Source organism: Pipistrellus hanaki, assembly GCF_964339955.1.
Source record: "Pipistrellus hanaki genome assembly, chromosome: X".
In the NCBI taxonomy this organism is placed as follows: Eukaryota; Metazoa; Chordata; class Mammalia; order Chiroptera; family Vespertilionidae; genus Pipistrellus; species Pipistrellus hanaki.
Genome location: NC_140524.1, coordinates 73,494,296 through 73,514,952, shown reverse-complemented (window position 1 = coordinate 73,514,952; position 20,657 = coordinate 73,494,296). Strand labels below are relative to the sequence as shown.

The window sequence follows — 20,657 nt, the reverse complement described above, 5'->3', positions numbered from 1 at the left end:
CCAAAACTTGTGGATTCCTCTGCTGTGGCTTTGGGAAAGACCAAGATGTGCACCAAGGTCTGCTTTTCTTAGCCCCATATCCAAAATGAGATCATAAAAAGACTCAAAACCTGCAGATATCCATCTCTACCTGTAGTCTGATTGTTATTCTCAGAATCCACATGTGTCTCAAGCTGTAGACCACAAGGCACAGACTACACAGGGTGAGATGACTGATTTTCCAACAGGGTGGGACAATTGCTTCAGATCCTGTCAAAAGCTGCCTGGATGGTAATGGTCTGCTGAGAAAGATATCCTGTGAAGTTTGAGGGGTATCTCAAGAAGGCAGCACAAAAACCTGGTCAGCTGCCTTCTGAGCTCTAATCCCAGAGCCCCCAAACCTGGATTCTCCTCACACAGTTCTAGTGCACTCTGCCCTCCCTGTGTCAGAAACCAAGGTGAGTGGATGCACATGAAATTTTGTATATTGGCACTTTAAAGGGTGCTTGCCTCTCTAGCCTTCTCTCCCTGGCAGACAGCAACCCCACTGCTTTTCACAACCAGATGTTATATAGACACCTTTCTTAGTTTTGGTGCTCTTTGCTGGGGAGCCCAGCTTTGTGTATAGATCCTAGAGTTCCTAGTGAGATTACCCCATAGTTGAGATATCCCTCTGAAACGTCTGCTGCTCTCTGTGGGAGCCCAGCCAGCCCTTTCGTGTCTCTATCCTTCCTACCAGTCTCTATGCTATCTCCATTTTAAATCTTTGGTTATTAGGGTTCAATCCATCTAGTCTTCAGTTGATTATTCAGGATGGTTTTTCTGTTTTTTAGTTATACTGGTAATTTGTTTCCTTTTGGGTGAATGTCAGTATAGTTTCCACTTAATCTGCCACCATTTTGAAACTTTTTCTAGTTCTATAAGGTGAACTGTTAGATTGTTCATTTGAGATATTTCTTATTTCTTTGTTTAAAATTTTTTTCTTTATTTTTCAAATATAATTTACATTTAATAGTATATTACTTTCAAGTATACAGTATAGTGGTTAGGCATTTATATAACATACTAGAGGCTCAGTGCTCAAAAATCCATGCACTTGGAGGGGGGGGGGTCCCCTCAGCCCAGCCTGAACCCTCTCACAATCTGGGACCCCTCGGGTAGGGTCCGTAGGCCTAGCCTGAACCAGGGCCCATTGGGGCTTTCTTTCCCCTGGCTGCAGGCAGCTGGCCCCATCCTCACTGCTGCCACTGCTTGCCATCTGTGCAGCACTGCCCCGCCCCTGCTATTGGTGGCCTCCCTCTGCAGGCAACAGGCTGGGGTGCAATGGCTTGGCTGGCCTAGGCCTCCCTCTTTCTTTGCTGGGGGTGGAGCCAGCCCTGCAAGGGGCTGTCTCCCTACCTGATCACCCCTAACCACTTGCCTACCTATCTGATCACTCCTTACCTCTGGTCTGCCTACCTGATTCCTTACCACTCTGCCTGCCTGCCTACCTGATTGTCCCTCACCGCTTACTTGGGGGCAGATCCAGCTTGATCACCCCTAACTGCTACTCTGCCTATCTGATCAACCCTAACCACTCTGCCTGCCTGATTGCCCTTAACTGCTTGCTTGGGGGCAAGGCCAGCCCAGGGAAGGGTTGTCAACCTACCTGATCACCACTAACCACTGGTCTGCCTACCTGATCACCCCTAACCACTCTGCCTGCCTGCCTGCCTGATTACCCCTAATTGCTTGCTTAGGGGTGAGACCAGCATTGACTTCCTGTTGGTCAGCTTCCAGTGTTACTGGTTGTTACAACCCAGGGTTTTTATATATTAGGATAATGTGATCCTCTAATAAGCCTAGTACTCCCCTGACACCATACATAGTTATTACAATATTGGTTACTATATTTCCTATGTTGTATTTTACATATCCGTGATTATTTGGTAACTGCTGATTTGTATTTCTTAATAATTGTTTTCACTCAGCCCCCACACCCATTCCCCCTGGCTATCCTCTGTTGGTTATCTATAAATTTGTTTATGATTTTGTTATTTATGTTCCATATCTAAGTAAAACCATATGGTATTTGTCTTTCTCTGTCTGACTTACTGCACTTAGCTTTATACTTTCTAGGCCCATCCATGTTGTTGCAAATGGTAAGATAATAATAATCTGGCCACTCAGTGTATAAACAATGGAATATTATTTGGGTATAAAAAAAGATGACATCTAATCGTGGCTGCAAATGGAGGCAGTTTCATGTAAATTTACAGAGAGAAGTAGAGATGTGCTCGCACTGCTGACTTGGGAAGTGACACTGGTAAGGAAGAACAAATCTTAAAAAGTTAAACACGCCAACTGCCAGTGTGCAGGTCATAAAAGTTTCTAATTAGCAGTAGAAGATGTTTATAAAAATATATATATTTTTAAGAAAGTAGCTGAAAAAATCTAGAGATAAAAATATAAAAAGTTTACAAAATATATTTTAAGTGAAAATGTTTCCCCAGACTTATAAAGCTTAATTTTTAAAAATGCACCTATTTAAAGTTAAACGAGGCTGATGCAGCTGGTCACATCCTCCACGGAGCTGTGTTGGGACTCAGAATAGATGAGAATCCAGGGCTCGTGGCATCTGAGGCAGGCCTGGGCAACCAACCTGTAGGAAACTGCCCAGTCCCTGGGGGAAGGAGGGCAAGCAGTGGGTGGACTGGGTGCTGTTCCTGGACTTCCCTGTAATCACAAAGCAGGGCTGACACCATGGTCAGATGGTGCTTTGGGGGTGTTTGTGGTCTGACAGGGCGAGGCAGATTGGTCTCCACCAGGATCTCCACCACCTGGTCCAGCTCTTCCAGGACCCACTTGCAGCTGGAGCCAGGGGTAGAATGCCCGCGGAGCCCAAGGTCTCAAACCCGTCTCCAGGGACTGACTTGCTGCTCACAATGCTTATCATCATGGAGTCCAAGTTGTGGTAGGGACTGTCAATGTCCACAAATAACTCTTCCACTGAGCTGGGGGCTTTACTCACTAGTGTTTCGAATATTTGATCAGCAATTTCTGAAACCTTCCCCTATTTCCTTGAGGGCTGTCTACTTCCCAAACACATCTCTGCACACATGGGGCAATGGACAATTTGGAGATCAGGTCTGGTTCAGAACCACTGGCTGAATCAGAAGGGAACTCCCCCTGCTGCTCCCATGCTGTTTGATGAAAATGAGGCAGATCAGAGGCACCCGCCCCGCACTCTGGGACAGATGCCAGCACCTGCCAAGTCCCATCCTGGGTCATCATTTCTTGAATCTGCTGGACAGTGTTGGTTATGAGGACCGAGGGGCAGAGAGTGGGTTCAGCCAGCACGTGGCACAGCTGCAGCTTGTCCAGGGACATCCAGGAGCCACTGCTGCTGCAGGCAGTAAGAGCGCGTGGCCAGGACACCCTCAGTGTCCTCCTAGCTGTGGCAACACTTTCTCTTTAACCCTCAGGCAAACATCATTTCATTCTTTCTCCATCTCCTCCTACTCCTCTTCTTCTTCCTCTTCCTTATCAAGAAGTCACTTTTTAAAAATATATTTTTATTGATTTCAGAGAGGGAGAGGGAGAGAGAAATAGAAACATCAATGAGGAGAGAGAATTATTGATAGGCTATCTCCTGAATGTCCCTTACTGGGGATTGAGCCACCAACCCATGCATGTGCCCTTGACTGGAATCAAACCTGGGGCCCTTAAGTCTGCACGCTGACGCTCTATCCACTGAGCAAAACCAGCCAGGGCAAGAAGTCACTTTAACATTTCTTGTAATACTGGTATGGTGGTAATGAACACCTTCAGCTTTATCTTGTATGGTAAGGTTTTTTTAATCTCTCTGTTTCTGAATGGTATAGCCTTGCTTTTAGATTTTTTGAGCTTCCTGGACTTGTATGTCTATTTTCTTTTTAAAATATTTTTATTGGTTTCAGAGAGGAAGAGAGAGGGAGAGAGACACAGAAACATTAATGATGAGAAAGAATCATTGATAAGCTTCCTGCTGCACTCCCCACACTGGGAATCAGAGCCCACAACTCCAGAATATGCTCCCACCAGAATTAAACCATGACCTCCTGATTCATGGATCAATGCTCAACCACGAAGCCATGGCCGGCCAAGCTTCTTATGTGTATTTTCTTTGTCAGGTTAGGGAAGTTTCCAGTCATTATTTCTTCAAATATGTTTTCAACATCATGCCTCTCTTCTCTTTCTGGTAACCCTATGATGCCAATAGTGTTATTATTGAGATCTCAGAGGTTCCTTAAACTATCCTCATTTTTTAAAAAAATATTTTTTTCTCTTCCGATTGTGTGTTTTCCACTACCTTGTCTTTCAAATAGCCGATTTGATTCTCTGCTTCATCTAATCTATTGATTCTAATGTATTCTTTATTTCAATTCATCTATTCTTCAGTTCTGACTGGTTCTTTTTAATGGTTTCTATGCCCTTTTAAAAAATATATATTTTATTGATTTTTTACAGAGAGTAGGAGAGAGTGATAGAGAGCTAGAAACGTCGACGAGAGAGAAACATCGACCAGCTGCCTCTTGCACACCCCCTACCGGGGATGTGCCTGCAACCAAGGTACATGCCCTTGACCGGAATTGAACCTGGGACCTTTCAGTCCGCAGACCAACGCTCTACCACTGAGCCAAACCGGTTTCGGCTCTATGCCGTTTTTTTATGTTTACTAGCTCTTTATTGAAGTTCTTCCTGAGTTAATCTATTCTTCCAGTAAGGTCTTTGCACATCCTTTTAACCAGTATTTTGAACTCCGCATCTGATAGATTGCTTGCCTTCATTTTCTTTTGTTCTTTTTCTGAAGTTTGTCCTGTTCTTTCAATTAGGACATGCTTCTTTGTCTCCTCATTTGTCTGCCTCCCTGTGTTTGTTTCTATATATCAGATAGATCTGCTATATCTCCCACTCTTGGTAGAGCAGTCTTAATTAGTAGGTATCCTATGGTGCCCAGTGGTGCAGTCTCCCTGGTCATCAAAGCTGGGTATTCCAAGGGTATCCATTGTGTGGGTTGCATTTGTCTTACTGTTGTAGTTAAGCCTTGATTACTTTTGGCACGTCAGAGGGTAAAATTGACCCTCAGGCTGACTGCCTGTGAGAACTAAGGGTAAATACAGTGGACAAGCTGTTGTGTGGTGGCTAATGCAATGGAGTGGGATTTGCAAGATCATGGCTCTGATGTCATCTGAGTCCACCCTATGGGTATGTCATTTTTGAAGCTAACTGAGTGGTCCTCTGGTATGGTTTGAAGCCAATCACTGGGTATGTTGGTTCTGTAGCCTCTTGGCAGGATCTCTAGAGAAGGTCTAGGTCAGCCCCTGCCTGAACCTGCCCTGATGCCACCTGGTGAGAATTACAAATAATGTGCTGTTGGTAGCTGCCTGTGCTAGATTTGGGGGTGCTTGGGTAAGGCTATGCTCTGAGTGGAGGCTGTCTGCCACTAGTGCCAACTGGGGGCTGCTAAGCATGTGGTACAGGGAACACTGAGGCCAGTTGCTATTATGGGGTTTGAAAATTTTTACAGTTTTTATGGAAATCCACAGCATGAGCTGAGTCCAGCTACTTGTGAGTAGCAGCTGTTGTGTGTGAGCTGGCTAGGAGTAGTTCTCAGGAAATAATCTGGGTGGGGCAAGTTTAATGATTCACACTCTTCAGCCCCTGCCAGCTCTGTTGGGGGAGAGCAAAACAGAGAATCAAAATGGCTGACAGAGCTTCCCCTCTAACCCTCTCCATGAAACCAGACAGTTTTCTTCTTTCCCATATGTCACTGGTATCACTCAAGCTCAGTATTGGAATGCAGAGTGAGTGCATCTATCAATGAGTAAGTCTGAGCACAGGCCTTTTAAAAGGAATGCCTGGGATTCCAGCAGCCCTCTGTCTCACCTGGATGGACTTCCCATTTTCACAGAAATTGAAAATTTTGGCCAATCACCTTCCCAGCAATGGTGGCCTATGCTGAGGAGCATGGTGTGGGGCTGGGAACATTTACTCCTTAGGGGAGACCTTGCAGGCAAGATATACCTTCTGAGTCTTAACTACCTCATTGATGTATGGGACTAACCTGTTTTGCATGTCTATCCTTCCCACTAGTCTTTTAAAAAAATTAATTTATTGGAGTGACATGGGTCGACATGACCATATAGGTTGCAGGTGTGGGTTTCTTAGTTACAAGATCTGTATATTCCACCATGTGCCCACAACCCAAAGTGAAATTTTCTCTTTTCATCATATATTAGACTTCCTTCTCCCCCGCCACCTCTTCCTCTGTCAACCACCACACTGCTGTTTATGTTAACAAGTTTCAGCTTTATATCCCAGGTATGAGTGAAATCATATGGTTCTTAGCTTTTTCTGACTGACTTATTTCACTCAGCATAATATTCTCAAGATCCATTTATGTTTTTGCAAATGGCACTATTTCATTCTTTCTTATGGTCAAGTAGTATTCTATTGTGTATATGTACACATCTTTATGCAGTCCACTATCGCAGGATACTTTAATTGTTTCCAATTCTTGGCCACCATGAATAATGATGCATATATCTTAGGGTTTTTTTTGTTTTTTTGGGTTTTTTTTTTTTGGTGTATACTCAGGAGAGGAATTTCTGGTTAATATGGTTGCTCTATTCTTAATTTTTGAGGAATTACCAGACTGCTTTCCACAGTGGTTGTACCAGCTGCATTCCCACCAGCAGTAAATAAGGGTTTTCTTTTTTTTCACAACCTCTCCAACACTTGTTATTGCTTGTCTTATTGATAATGGCCATTCTAACAGGTGTAAGGTGGTATCTTATTGTAGTTTTTATTTGCATTTCCCTAAGCTAGTGAGGTTGAAAATCTTTTCATATATCTATTGGTTGTTCATATCTTCTTTGGAGAGGTATATTTTCAGGTTTGCCCACTTTTTGATTGGGTTGTTTGTTAGGTGTTGATTTTTATGAGTTCTTTATATATTTTGTAAATTAAACCTTTGTCAGAGCTACTGTTTGCAAATATCCCCATCTGGTTGGCTCTCTGCTTTGTTGTTCATTTCTTTTGTGTGCAGAAGCTTTTTAGTTTGATATAGTCCTATTCATTTATTTTTGCCTTTACTTCTCTTGCCTTTGGGGTCAAGTTCATAAAATGTTCTCTACGACCAAGGTCTTTAAGTTTGGTGCCTATTTTTTCTTTATGTAACTTATTGTTTCTGGTCTTATAGTTAAGTCTTTGATCCATTTTGTATTAATTTTTGTACATGGGGACAAACTGTAATCCAGTTTCATATGACTTCCAAGTTTTCCCAGCAAAGAGGAAACTATCTTTACTCCATTGTGTGTTTCTGGCCCCTTTGTTGAAAATTATCTGTCCATATACATATGGCTTTATGGCTGGGCTTTCTATTCTGTTCCATTGATCTGTGTGTCTGTTTCTCTGCCAATACTATGCTGTTTTTATTATTGTAGCTCTGTAGTATAATTTGAAGTCAGGTAGCATAGTACTTCCAGCTTCATTATTTGTTCTTGGGATTACTTTGGTTACTGGGGGTCTTTTGTGGTTCCATACAAATCTCATGATTTCTCATTTGATTTATTTTTTTTAAAAGACACTGTGATTGCATTAACTTTACATATTGCTTTGGGTAATATGACCATTTGAACTATGTTGATTCTTCCAATCCATGAGCACAGGATATTTTTCCATTTTGTTGTGTCTTTTTCAATCTCTTATAATAATGCTTTATAATTTTCAGTACATAGTTCTTTCACATTGTTTGTTAAGTTCACTCCTAGGTATTATATTCTTTTGGTTGCAATTGCAAAAGGAATTTTTTTTCATTTCTTTTTCTGAAGTTTTGTTGTTAGTATACAGAAAGGCAATGTGTTTTTTTCATATTGATTTTGTATCCCGCAACATGACTGTATTTGTTTATTGTTTCTAATAGTTTTTATTTATTTATTTATTTTGCAGAGTCTGTAGGGTGTACTATATATAGAATCATGTCATCTGCAAAAAGGTACAGTTTTATTTCTTCCTTCCCTATTTGGATGCCTTTTTTCCCCCGTCTTGCCTTATTTTTCTGTATAGGATTCCCAACATTATGTTGAATAATAGTGGTATGAGTAGACATCCTTGTCTTATTTATAATCTCAGAAGAAAAGCTTTCAGTTTTTCAACATTGAGTATGATATTATCTGAGGGTTTATCATAGATGGCCTTTATTATGTTTCCTTCTAGTTCTATTTTATTCACTATTTTAATCATAAATGGATATTGTATCATATCAAATGTTTTTCTATATTTACTGATAAGATTTATAATTTTTATTCTTTCTTTTGTTAATATGGTTATTACATAGATCAATTTCTGTATGTTAAGTCATTCTTGTGTCCCTGGAATATACCCCACTTGATTGTAAGGTATTATATTTTGGATGTACTGTTATATTCGATTTGCTCATATTTTCTTCAGGATTTTTGCTTCTGTTTTCATCAGAGATATTGGTCTGGAGCTTTCTTTTCTTTTTTAAATTCTTTATTGTTGAAAGTATTACATATGTCTCCTTTCCCCCCATTGACCTCTCCAAGCCTACTCCCACCTCCCAACACAGCCCTCACCCCCCTATTGTCGGTGTCCATTTGGTTATGCTTATATCCAATCATACAGTATAAGACTTTTGTTGATCTCTTGCTTGCCCCCCTCCCCTGACTTCCCTCTGAGGTTTAACGGTATGTTAGATGATTCTATGTCTCTAAACCTATTTCTGTTCATCAGTCATTGTTCTTTATATTCCACAAATATAATCATGTGATACTTATCTTTCTCCAACTGACTTTTTTTGCTTAGCATCCTTCAGGTCCACCCATGCTGTTGCAAATGGTAAGAGTTGATTCTTTTTTATAGCAGCACTAGAGGCCTGGTGCATGAGAATTGTGCATGGAGGTGGGTGTGGTCCCTCAGCCCAGCCTGCACCTTCTCCAATCCAGGACACCTATGGGAATGTCTGATTGCAGGTTTAGGGACTAAACCAGCAGTTGGACATCCCTTTTGCAATCTGGGACTGCTGGCTCTAATCACTCACCTGGCTGCCTATCTGATCGCCCCTAACCACGTCTTCCTGAATGTCCCAGATTCCTTTCAAGCCACTGCACTAGAATTGGATCCCAGACAGATTGAGTCCAAGTCTAGTAATTACTAGACTTAATAAATTAATTCAGCAATGGAAAGTCTTGAATGTTTATTCACTTCTGGTAGGGACATTTTCATCAATCATTTCTTAAAATAGGTTTTCGGTCTCCTTTATACTTCAGAGATCCTATGTTTCAAGTATAGATATGATTGATGTTGTCACATAGGTTCTTTATACTATCCTCATTTTTTAATACTTTTTTTTTCTTTTTGCTGTTCCAATTGGGTAATTTTTACTACCTTGTCTTTCAGCTAGGTGACTTTTTCTTCTGAATCATCTAATCTGCTCTTGATCACTCTAGCATATTTTTTCATTCCAGTTATTGTATTTATTAGGTATCATTTGTTCTTTGCTGAATGGCTCATTGAATTAATCTATTTTTCTCTGAAATTTATTGAGTAACTTTATAACCATTTTTTATTTTTTTTTTTTATTTTTTTTATTTTTTTTTTAAAATCAATCTTTATTGTTCATATTATTACAAAGGTTCCTCATTTCTTCCTCCCTCCACCAGGTTCCCACCCCACCCTCTGCCCCCTCCCCATCCCCCATTGTCCTCATCCATAGGTGCACAGTTTATGTTCAGTCTCTTCCTCCCTCCCTTTCCCCGATAGTAAATCCCTTTTCAGATAGTAAATCTGTTACTTAGCATTTTCTCATATCAATAATACCTCCACATGCCCAATGATACACTTCACACAAAAGACATTTTCAAATAGGTCAACCAGCCTCATCCAGGCCCCACCCAAGGCACTCACAGATCAACACCCCAGCGCTATACTAACTCAACACATCCAGATCTAAGCCTTCATCACTTGATTCAGCAGACCCTCAAGTTCCCGCAAAAGTTTCCAGCCATGTCTGAGAGGCAGCCGTGGGCAGGTACAGGCGAGGAGCAAGCTGTTTCGGGCCTGGCTGCTCCGGGCCTGGCCTCTGTTGCTCTGGTTCGTTCCACAACCAGCTGCTCCCGGTCTGGTCACTGCCGCTCCCGACCTAGTTGCTCTGGACTTGGCTGTTGCTGCTACAGGCCTGGCCGCACCCGACCCGGCTGCTCTGGGACCGGTTGCTCCGGTCCCGGCCGCTCCGGGCCTGGCCGCTCCCAGCCTGTCAGCCGCTGTTCCGGGCCTGGCTGCTCCCAGCCTGGCAGCCACTGCTCCTGGCCTGGCCGCACCAGACCCAGCTGCTCCGGGCCTGGCCGCTCCCAGCCTGGCAGCCGCTGCTCCGGGCCTGGCCGCTCCCAGCCTGGCAGCCGCTGCTCCTGGCCTGGCCGCACCAGACCCGGCTGCTCCAGGCCTGGCCGCTCCCAGCCTGGCAGCCGCTGCTCCTGGCCTGGCCGCACCAGACCCGGCTGCTCCAGGCCTGGCCGCTCCCAGCCTGGCAGCTGCTGCTCCGGGCCTGGCCGCACCAGACCCGGCTGCTCCGGGCCTGGCCGCTCCCAGCCTGGCAGTCGCTGCTCCGGGCCTGGCCGCACCAGACCCAGCTGCTCCGGGCCTGGCCGCTCCCAGCCTGGCAGCTGTTGCTCTGGGCCTGGCCGCTCCCGCCTGGCAGCCGCTGCTCCGGGCCTGGCCACACCAGACCCGGCTGCTCCGGACCTGGCCGCTCCCAGCCTGGCAGCCGCTTCTCCAGGCCTGGCCACTCCCAGCCTGGCAGCCGCTTCTCCAGGCCTGGCCACTCCCAGCCTGGCAGCCACTGCTCCGGGCCTGGCCGCACCAGACCCGGCTGCTCCGGGCCTGGCCGCTCCCAGCCTGGCAGCCGCTGCTCCGGGCCTGGCCGCTCCCAGCCTGGCAGCCACTGCTCCTGGCCTGGCCGCACCAGACCCGGCTGCTCCGGGCCTGGCCGCTCCCAGCCTGGCAGCTGCTGCTCCGGACCTGGCCGCTCCCAGCCTGGCAGCCGCTGCTCCTGGCCTGGCCGCACCAGACCCAGCTGCTCCGGGCCTGGCCGCTCCCAGCCTGGCAGCTGCTGCTCCGGGCCTGGCCGCACCAGACCCGGCTGCTCCGGGCCTGGCCGCTCCCAGCCTGGCAGTCGCTGCTCCGGGCCTGGCCGCACCAGACCCAGCTGCTCCGGGCCTGGCCGCTCCCAGCCTGGCAGCTGTTGCTCTGGGCCTGGCCGCTCCCGCCTGGCAGCCGCTGCTCCGGGCCTGGCCACACCAGACCCGGCTGCTCCGGACCTGGCTGCTCCCAGCCTGGCAGCTGCTGCTCCGGGCCTGGCCGCTCCTAGCCTGGCAGCCGCTGCTCCAGGCCTGGCCACACCAGACCCAGCTGCTCCGGGCCTGGCCGCTCCCAGCCTGGCTGCCGCTGCTCTGGGCCTGGCTGCACCCGACCCAGCTGCTCCGAGCCTGGCCGCTCCCAGCCTGGATGCTCCGTGCTTGGCTACTGCTGTTCTGGGCCTGGCTGCTCCCAACCCGGCTGCTCTGGACCGGGCTTCTCCGGGCCCAGCCACTCCGTGTCTGGGTGTTCCTGGACTGGCCACCCTGGGCTTGGCCGCCTCTGCCTCAGGCCTGGCTGCCACTGCCCCAGGTCTGGCTGCTCCAGTGCTGGCCGTTGATGCTCTTGTTCTGGCTGCTGCTGCTCTGGGGCCTGGCCACTGCTGCTCCGGGCCCAGCTGCCACTGCCTTGTGCCTGGCCACTCTAGGCCTGGTCGCCGCTGTTCCAACATTCTGTCCCTTTTTTCTCCTTTTTTTTTTTCTTTTTTTAAAAAAAAACAAAACGCATTTATGTTGCAATGTTGGCTGGTGCGTTGAGTTCTGACTTAGTCTTTGATTTTTCAAGATCTTCTTTGTATTCTTTCTTAAGTAATTTTACTATCATTTGCTCTCACTTGATTTCTTCACATTGAGAACTTCTTTGGTTTCTTCCTCCTTGTCCTGGGAGCTCAGCAGGTTGGCCTGTGGCACCCCTTTGTTCTCCGTGGGCTCCCGCGCTGCTCCAGCCTGTTGCCGGGGTCGGCGCCGCCCAGGAAGCAGCCCCCGTCCTTGGCTCCGTTGCCAGCGCTCAGCAGTCGAAGGCTCAGGGGCACCCCCCCCATTGGGGGCCCCGTCGCCCGGCTCCTTGCTGGCGCCCGGCTGGCCGGTGTCCGGCATGGGCTCCTGCTCCTCGTGGCGTTCCTCCAGTCTGGAGCTTTCTTTCTCCCTCCCACTAGGGGAGTCCAGGATCAAAGTCAACAGACTGTCCTCTGCACACAGTGTGCGCGACTCCGGGGGCTCGGCCTTTCGCCGCGCTCCCAGGACTCCACCTCACAGCTCCGTCTCCCCCTGCCCGAGCCTGGGTCCCCAGGGACTGGCCCAGACCTGGAGTTCGGGGCGGTCTGGACTGAGGCTCAGAGCTGCCGCCGGAGGCTTTGTTTCTTCCGGCTAGGGTAATCCAGCATCAGAGTCAACATTCAGTCCTCTGCGCGCCATGTGCGCGCGACTCCGGGGGCCCCGCATTTTGCCGTCCCCCGGGATTGTCTCCCCCTGCCGGAGCCTGGGTCCCCAGGGTCTGGCACATAACTTGGGGCTCAGCGCTGCCGGTTCGGGGGTTCAGCCCAGGCTGGGGGTTCTATTTCCTTCCTGCTAGGGAACGCCAGGCAGCACCCAGCCCTCTCCTCCTCTCCGGCTGCGACCTCTCCGCGCGCGCGTGCGTGCGAGCGCGCAGCATGTCTCCGTACCTTAGGCTTTTTTTCAGCTCCTCTGATTTTCCTTCTGGTTTTCTCCCTCCTTCCTATTGTAGAGTTTTCAGTCAGTCGACTACCTGTAGCTCTGGGCAATGTCCACTCTACATTTTAGTTGTATTCCCTTGAAATTGTTGTGAGCTGCTGCGGCTAGGTGTATACCCGAGCAGCCATCTTGGATCCTCTCTGATTCTTCTCTATAACCATTTTTTAAACTATCTAGTATATTGCTGATTTCCATTTAATTTAGCTCTTTTTATGGTGTTTTGTTCTGTTCTTTCATTGGAAACATATTTCTGTCTCCTTGTTTTGGCCCTCTCTCTGTATTTGTTTCTATGTAACAGGCCAAACAGCAATCTCCTGTTGATTTGAAGGAGAGGCCTGTGTAGGCGCTTTTTCTTTGTAGACTATATGTGCAAGTCTGTTAGGCAGAAGGGCTAAAGCTGATGTTATAGTGGGCTTGGATGAAGAGGGACTGAGGGACTGGAGGATGAGCCACACAGGGGCCATCTTGGCATGCTGGTTTGAGCTAAAGTGTGAACAGGTACAAGCCATGGAGACAAGTTTTGCTGGGGCCTCTTTGGTGGGTAATCTGGAGCTATAGTTAGAGCTGGCTCAGAAACTGGAGTATCCTGAGTCAAGTCCTACTGGAGTCATCTTTTCAAGCTTTAATTAGAACAGGCTCAGACTATGGGTAGTCCCTGGGGATAAGCTGTTTTGAGTCCCAGAGCTATAGCTGGAATGGACAGGGGCCACAATAAGTGCTGGAAGCAAGCTATGCTGAGCCCATCTTTCTAGGCTGGCTGAACATGTAGCTCTAGCAGGCACAGACAGCAGGAAAATTCAAGGAAAAACCACACCAAGGCTGATTTGGCAGTTAAGTTGAACCTGTAGTTGGAGTTCACTGAGGGCATGGGAATCCCCAGGATCAATCCCATGCTAGGCTCTGAAGCTTTATCTGAAGCAGGTGTGAGCAGCAGTGAGTCAAAGGGACAAGCCATGTCAAGACCACCTTGGCAGAATAATTGGAGCTGTATTCAGAGCAGGCTCAGGCTGTGGTTAATTCCAGGGGAAATTTATGTTGAGCCCTGGAGCTGTGCCTGGAGTGGGTGTGAGTCAAAAGGAGCCCTGAAGGCGAGCCTCACTGAGACCACTTGGTAAGATGTTTGGAGTTGGAATAGGCTCAGGCCATGGGGAATCCCAAGGGCAAGCAATTTTAGAGCCTGGAGCTTGAGCTGGAGAAGACTTGGTTTGCAATAAGTCCCAGAGATAAGTTTCATTGTGATGTGAGCTATAAGTAGAGCGGACATGAGCCACGTGTGTTCCGGGGGGCAAACCAAGCTGGGCCTGCCTTGGCAGGCTGACTAGAAGCTGTAGCTTGAGCAGACCATGATAAGACTGTGAGTAAGCTGTGTCAGGTACTGGAGCTATAATTGGAATGGGTGTGGGCTGAGAGACATCAAAGGGAAAAGTCTTTCTAGGGCTTGAAACTGGGTCTAGAGAAGGTGCAGGCTGGGGTGAAGGGAGGTCCTAGAGCAAGCCATGGATCTGTTGTGGGCCAGTTTCTTGGGTCACACTAGGATAGTCTTTTCCTGGTGGGATAGAATGCCTGGATTATGCTCCTTCCCATGTGATCAATATGAAGGAAGAGCACAATAAATGGCACTCTCTTGTGTTTTTTACTCTGGAGAGGATTATCACAGCTCCCCTCTCATTTGGCATATGCTCTAGGGTTAGTGAATAGATTTTCTTTCTGTATATTGCAGGTGACTTTAAACCATAGTTTGCTTGTTTGTTTTTGCTATGCCCCAGGGCAACCTAGTCTGAGCATAGGCTTTTCAGTAATCCTTCCCTACTGTAGGTCTGTAGGACTGCACATTGGGGATGAGGTTCCCACAATACTGTCTTTGTCTTCTCTCTCAATCTCTCTCTCTCTCTCTCTCTCTCTCTCTCTCTCTCTCTCTCTCTCTCTCTCTCTCTCTCTTTCTCTCTCTCTCTCTCTCCCCCCTCTGTTTGTTGTGTAGAAGTTGTCCAGTAAGACCTCAGTTCTTTGTTTTTGAATTCTATGTGCTCATGGAAAAATAAAAAGTGAGTTCAGGGTCTTCCAATGAGGCTATCTTGGATCATAAGCTGTACTCTAAATAATTCCAACATGTGATTCCTCTCATATGCAGCTTCTCTAACATGATCTTTTTTTTCCTTTTCAGATTTTTTTTTTTAGTTTTCTCCACTCTTTTTTAAAATTTATTGATTGATTAAGGTGTTACATATGTGTCCTTAAACCCCCATTACCCACCTCATCCCCCCACTCTCATACCTTCCCCCGCCCTATTGTCTGTGTCCATTGGTTATGCTTATATGCATGCATACAAGTCCTTTGGTTGATCTCTCTCCCTTACCCTCACCCTCCTTACCTTCCCTCTCAGGTTTGATGATCTGATCTGTTTCTCTGTCTCTGGATATATTTTTGTTAATCCGTTTATGTTGTTCATTATATTTCATAAATGAGTGAGATCATGTAATATTTATCTTTCTCTGACTGACTTATTTCGTTTAGCATAATATTCACCAGTTCCATCCATACTGTTGCAAATGGTAAAAATGCCTTCTATTTTACTGCAGTGTAGTAATCCATTGTGTAGATGTACCACAATTTTTTATATCCACTCATCTGCTGATGGGCACTTAGGCTGTTTCTAAATCTTAGCTATGGTAAATTGTGCTGCTATGAAGATAGGGGTGCATATATCCTTTCTGATTGGTGTTTCTAGCTTCTTGGAATATATTCTTAGAAGTGAGATCAATGGATCAAATGGGAGTTCCAGTTTTAGTTTTTTAAGGAAACTCATGCCTGCTGGTGGCTACACCAGTCTGCATTCCCACCAGCAGTGCATGAGGGTTCCTTTTTCTCTGCATCTTTGCCAGCACTTGTCATTTGTTGATTAGTTGATGATAGCCATTCTGACAGATGTGATATGGTACCTCATTGTCGTTTTGATTTGCATCTCTTGGGTGATTAGTGACTTTGAGCATGTTTTCATATGTCTCTTGACCTTTCTTCTGTCTTCTTTTGAAAAGTATCTATTTAGATCCACTGCTCATTTTTTTTAAATTGGGTTGTTCATCTTCCTTTTGTTAAGTTGTATGTGTTCCCTGTAAATGTTGGAGATTAAGCCCTTATCAGTGATAATATTGGCAAATATGTTCTTCAATGCAGTGGGCTTTCTTATTGCTTTGTTGATGGTTTCTTTTGCTGTGCAAAAGCTTTTTATTTTGATGTAGTCCCATTTGTTTATTTTTTCTTTAGTTTCCCTGGGAGGAGTATCAGTGAAGAAATTGCTTCAGCATATGTCTGAGATTTTGCTGCCTGTGGATTCCTCAAGTATTTTTATGGTTTCCCATCTTATGATTAAGTCCTTTATCCATTTTGAGTTTATTCTTGTGTATGATGTAAGTTGGTGGTCTAATTTCATTTTTTTTATGTATCTGTCCAATTTTCCCGACACCATTTATTGAAGAGACTGTCTTAACTCCATTGTATGTTCATGCCTGCTTTGTCAAATAATAATTGAGCATAGTGGCTTGGGTCAATTTCTGAGTTTTCTATTCTATTCCATTGGTCTATATGTCTGTTCTTGTGCCAGTACCAGGCTGTTTTGAGAACAGTGGCTTTGTAATACAGCTTGAAATATTTTATTTAGATCCCACCTACTTTATTTTTCTTTCTCAGGATTGCTGTGGCTATTCAGGGTCTTTTTTTTTCCAGATGAATTTTAGGAGAGTTCGTTCTTGGTCTGCAAAATATGCCATTGCTATTTTAATGGGGAGCGCATTGAATCTATAGATTGCTATGGGTACTATGGACATTTTACTGATTTTGATTCTATGAGTCCATGAACATGGTATGTTATCCCATCTATTTACACCTTCCTCTGTCTCGTTTTTCACTGTCTTATAGTTTCTGCATATAGGCTTTTTATCTCCTTAGTTAAGTTTATTCCTGTGTTTTTTTTTGTTTTTTTTTTGCAATGGTAAATGGGATTGCTCTTTTAGTCTCTCTTTCTGTAAGTTCATTATTGGTGGATAGAAATGCCATAGAATTCCTGGCATTAATTTTGTATTCTACTACATTGCTGAATTCGTTTATTAAGTCTAGTAATTTTTTGATGGAGTCTTTAAGGTTTTCTATGTACAGTATCATGTCATCTGCGAATAAGGACAGTTTTACTACTTCTTTTCTAATTTGGATGCCTTTTATTTCTTCCACTTGTTTGATCACAAAGGCTAGTACTTCGAGTATTATGTTGAACAGGAGTGGTGAAAGTGGGCATCCTTGTCTTGTTCCTGTTCTCAGGGGAAATGGTTATAGTTTTTGCCCATTGAGTATGATGTTGGCTGTAGATTTATTATATATGGCTTTTCTTATGTTGAGGTGTGATCTGTCTATTCCCACTTTTCTTAGAGTTTTTATCAAGACAGGGTGTTGGATTTTGTCAAATGATTTTTTTGCATCAATTGATATGACTATGATTTTTATCTCTCAATGTGTTTATGTGATGTATCACGTTTATTGATTTGCAGATATTGTACCATCTTTGCATTCTGGGATAAATCCTACTTGGTCTATGTATATGATATTTCTGATGTACTGCTGGAGCCGATTTGCTAGAATTTTATTGAGGATTTTAGCATCTATGTTCATGAGGGATATTGGCCTGTAATTCTCTTTCATTGTGTTGTCTTTATCTGTTTTTGGTATTAGGGTGATGCTGGCTTTACAGAAGGAGCTTGGAAGTGTTCCTTCCTCTTGAATTTTTTGGAAAAAATAATTGTCTTTGGCCACTGGCTAGGCCCATATGTATGCACACAAGTCTTTTGGTTGATCTCTTCCCCTTACCCCCATCCACCCTTACTTTCCCTCTGAGGTTTGAGAGTCTGATTGCTGGTTCTCTTTCTCTGGGTCTGTTTATGTTGTTCATTATTTCCTCTAGATGTGTATGTGAGATCATGTGATCCAAGAAATACCCTTGTAAGAACCTAAACTGCAACAAGCCATAATGGTTATGCTGAGAGGCAAATGAATCAGTCTGTATTGAGTTCCTTTCTGCACCAACAGTTCTTTTGAGTCCCAATTTCAATGCCAGATAGATGTAAAAGCTATCAAGACTACAGTATAAAATTTTCAAAAGTTTCCTATTACTTGAAGTAAAAAAAGGGGGTGACAGTGGAAGAATATCATGTAAGGAAAAATATTCTGAGAATAATTTACATCTAAAAAATTTGTGCTTTAGAAAATTAACCTTCATTCAAAACGCTAATAGCAAGATACCCATGAAAATGCACACATGGTGACAAAACAAGCCAGGGGAAAATCATTTGGAGGGGGGAATGGAAAAGAATCCCAAATCAAATTTAAAGAAAATATCCCTTTATTAACTTTTGGTCGAGAATATGTTTGTATATTTTCAGAAAACAACTCCGAGACCATCTGGAATTCTGTAACAGAGAGCAATAGACAGAAGCGCTCCAGCCATGAAGACAGAAGAGATACAATTCAGAGATGGAAGATGCTGACGATGCCTCAATATACCAGTAGACAGCAGCTGCAGGTTGCTGAAGGATGCCCAGGACCAAACCAGAGACGGGCGGACCTGCATTACCACCATTTGTCCACCAACCAGATCTGAAATAACATGGCTGGCATGTACACATAAGGAACTATCTGACATTTCATTCTTATGTCCCTGGGATTCTAAAATACCCGTGATGGCTGAGTCTTCCATATTACATATATATATATATATATATATATATATATATATATATATATATATATATATATATATATGAAATCTAAACACCAAAGGCTACTCTTACAACTATAATGTAACAGTGTGCTTCCCTGTTAATAAATCACCTCTTCTAAAAAGAATTTTACATGATTTGATCAAAGTGGGGGGCACTAAACACATTTCAAAATAGAAACACTATTTTGAAGTCTACAGTTTCAAAGTAGAGACACTAAATCAGAGGCTTGAATGTTCAATCACCAGAACTGCTGTAAACGTGTTGGACAACAGGCAGCAAGGAGTATGCTATAAATAGAATGTCTCCAATGTAACTTACCATGTGAAACCTCAACACAAAAACAGAACATGGGGAAGTTCTTCTTACAACCACTATGTAACTGACATTCCATGATACATTTAAGTTTATTTTTGTCTTCAAATGCAACATGTCTATTGTAGTGAACAGTATCTTCCACAATATTTTCTGCACTTCTCAAATATATTAGAGATGCAGGTAAAAACCTCTGTCAGAATGGTTTCTACTCCACCTATTACAACATTTTATTTGACAGCTACAAAGGCTGCTTTGTTGCAATTAAATCAATTTTTAACAAAAGTACAGTACCTGATTTGTTTTTCTCACATATTTGAATAAAAAGCCTGCAGAACAAAACTGTTTACATCTTCAGTCTTTCTAGTAAAACAAATTACTTACTCCTATCTTTTAAAAAATTACAGTTATAAATTAAAACACCATATTTCATAATTGACAAGACAGGCTATTTATAGTGGTTTTGTAAAAACAAAAACAAAAACAAAAAACGCACCGCAGTATCTGGCTTGAAGGACTAGGAGTAAAGCACATATTGATGTTATGGGAAGATTGCAAGAGAAACTCAGTGTGGACCTGAGAGTGCCTGGTCTGATGTCCTCCTTGGCACTGACTGGTGTTGCCAACCAATAGCCTGTGACAAACAGGTGGTACCTAATGAGCAACAACATCTTTAGCCTGGCTCCATTGTGACTTCAATACTGAAAGTATATCTTTCAAAAAGATACGTTTTTCAAAATGTTCCATAATGAGCCTAGACTGGACAAAGCTTCTGTTCTCAGTGGGTATGCTGAAAAGCCTTTCTGAAGGGACAGTACTTGGGGGACAATCCAAAAACCTGGTGGCCAAGGCAGAGTCCTGGCCAGGCAAACTTCTTTAGGTTCCAATAGGTAAATGGGTCACAGCTGTGTTTAAGCACCTTCTTCTCCAGGTAAGAAAGCACCATGGCCCCAGGAACCTTCATCATTTCTCTTGGGCTTTTCTTTTTTATCTTGGCCATGAGTGACCACTGACTCTCGTCCCCACTAGAGTTTCTGGATGGGGAGCCTGGAGCACACCTATTCAAAGTGTCTTCTGATGTAGAATTCAGCATTTTTAGTTCCCTGATTAAATCCTGCTTATACTGCTCTGCCTCCTCCTCAGAGAACAGGGAGGCTTTGTAACGAGGATCAAACAATGTAGCAAAGGTGTACCTGGGGCCGAAACCAGTTTGGCTCAATGGATAGAGCGTCGGCCTGCAGACTGAAAGGTCCCAGGTTCGATTCCAGTCAGGGGCATGTACCTTGGTTGCGGGCACATACCCAGTGGGGGGTGTGCAGAAGGCAGCTGATGGATGATTCTCTCTCATCGATGTTTCGAACTCTCTATCCCTCTCTCTTCTTCTCTGTAAAAAGTCAATAAAATATATTAAAAAAAAAAAAAAAGATGTACCTGGGGGTCATGGAGGGTGGCAGACAGTTGGCTCAACATGGCTTCCTTCAGAGACTTCAGCATGGTATTGATGCTCATGATCTCCTAAACAGCATCTCGATTTTTCTGTTCAGGATGTGGATCATGGGGATTACATAGCTGAGGGTGGACATGTGGACGGTCATCTCCCAAATTGCAGTGTCAAAGGGCTTCAACGCATGACACACAGACTTCAGGACCTCCCACTGGTTGCAACTGATCAATTCTTTGAAATTACACTTGATGGAAATCTCTTTAATTGCTCTTTTTT

General features: G+C 44.5%; 1 pseudogene across 1 annotated transcript; it reads right to left on the bottom strand.

The window, feature by feature from the left end:
- Positions 1–242: 242 nt before the first annotated feature.
- Positions 243–20,446, bottom strand: LOC311614847 (cell division cycle-associated protein 4-like; annotated as a pseudogene). Its single transcript has 3 exons — positions 20,369–20,446; positions 2,621–3,409; positions 243–295 (listed from the first exon to the last, which is right to left on the bottom strand). The product of its transcript is annotated as a cell division cycle-associated protein 4-like (transcript).
- Positions 20,447–20,657: the final 211 nt, after the last annotated feature.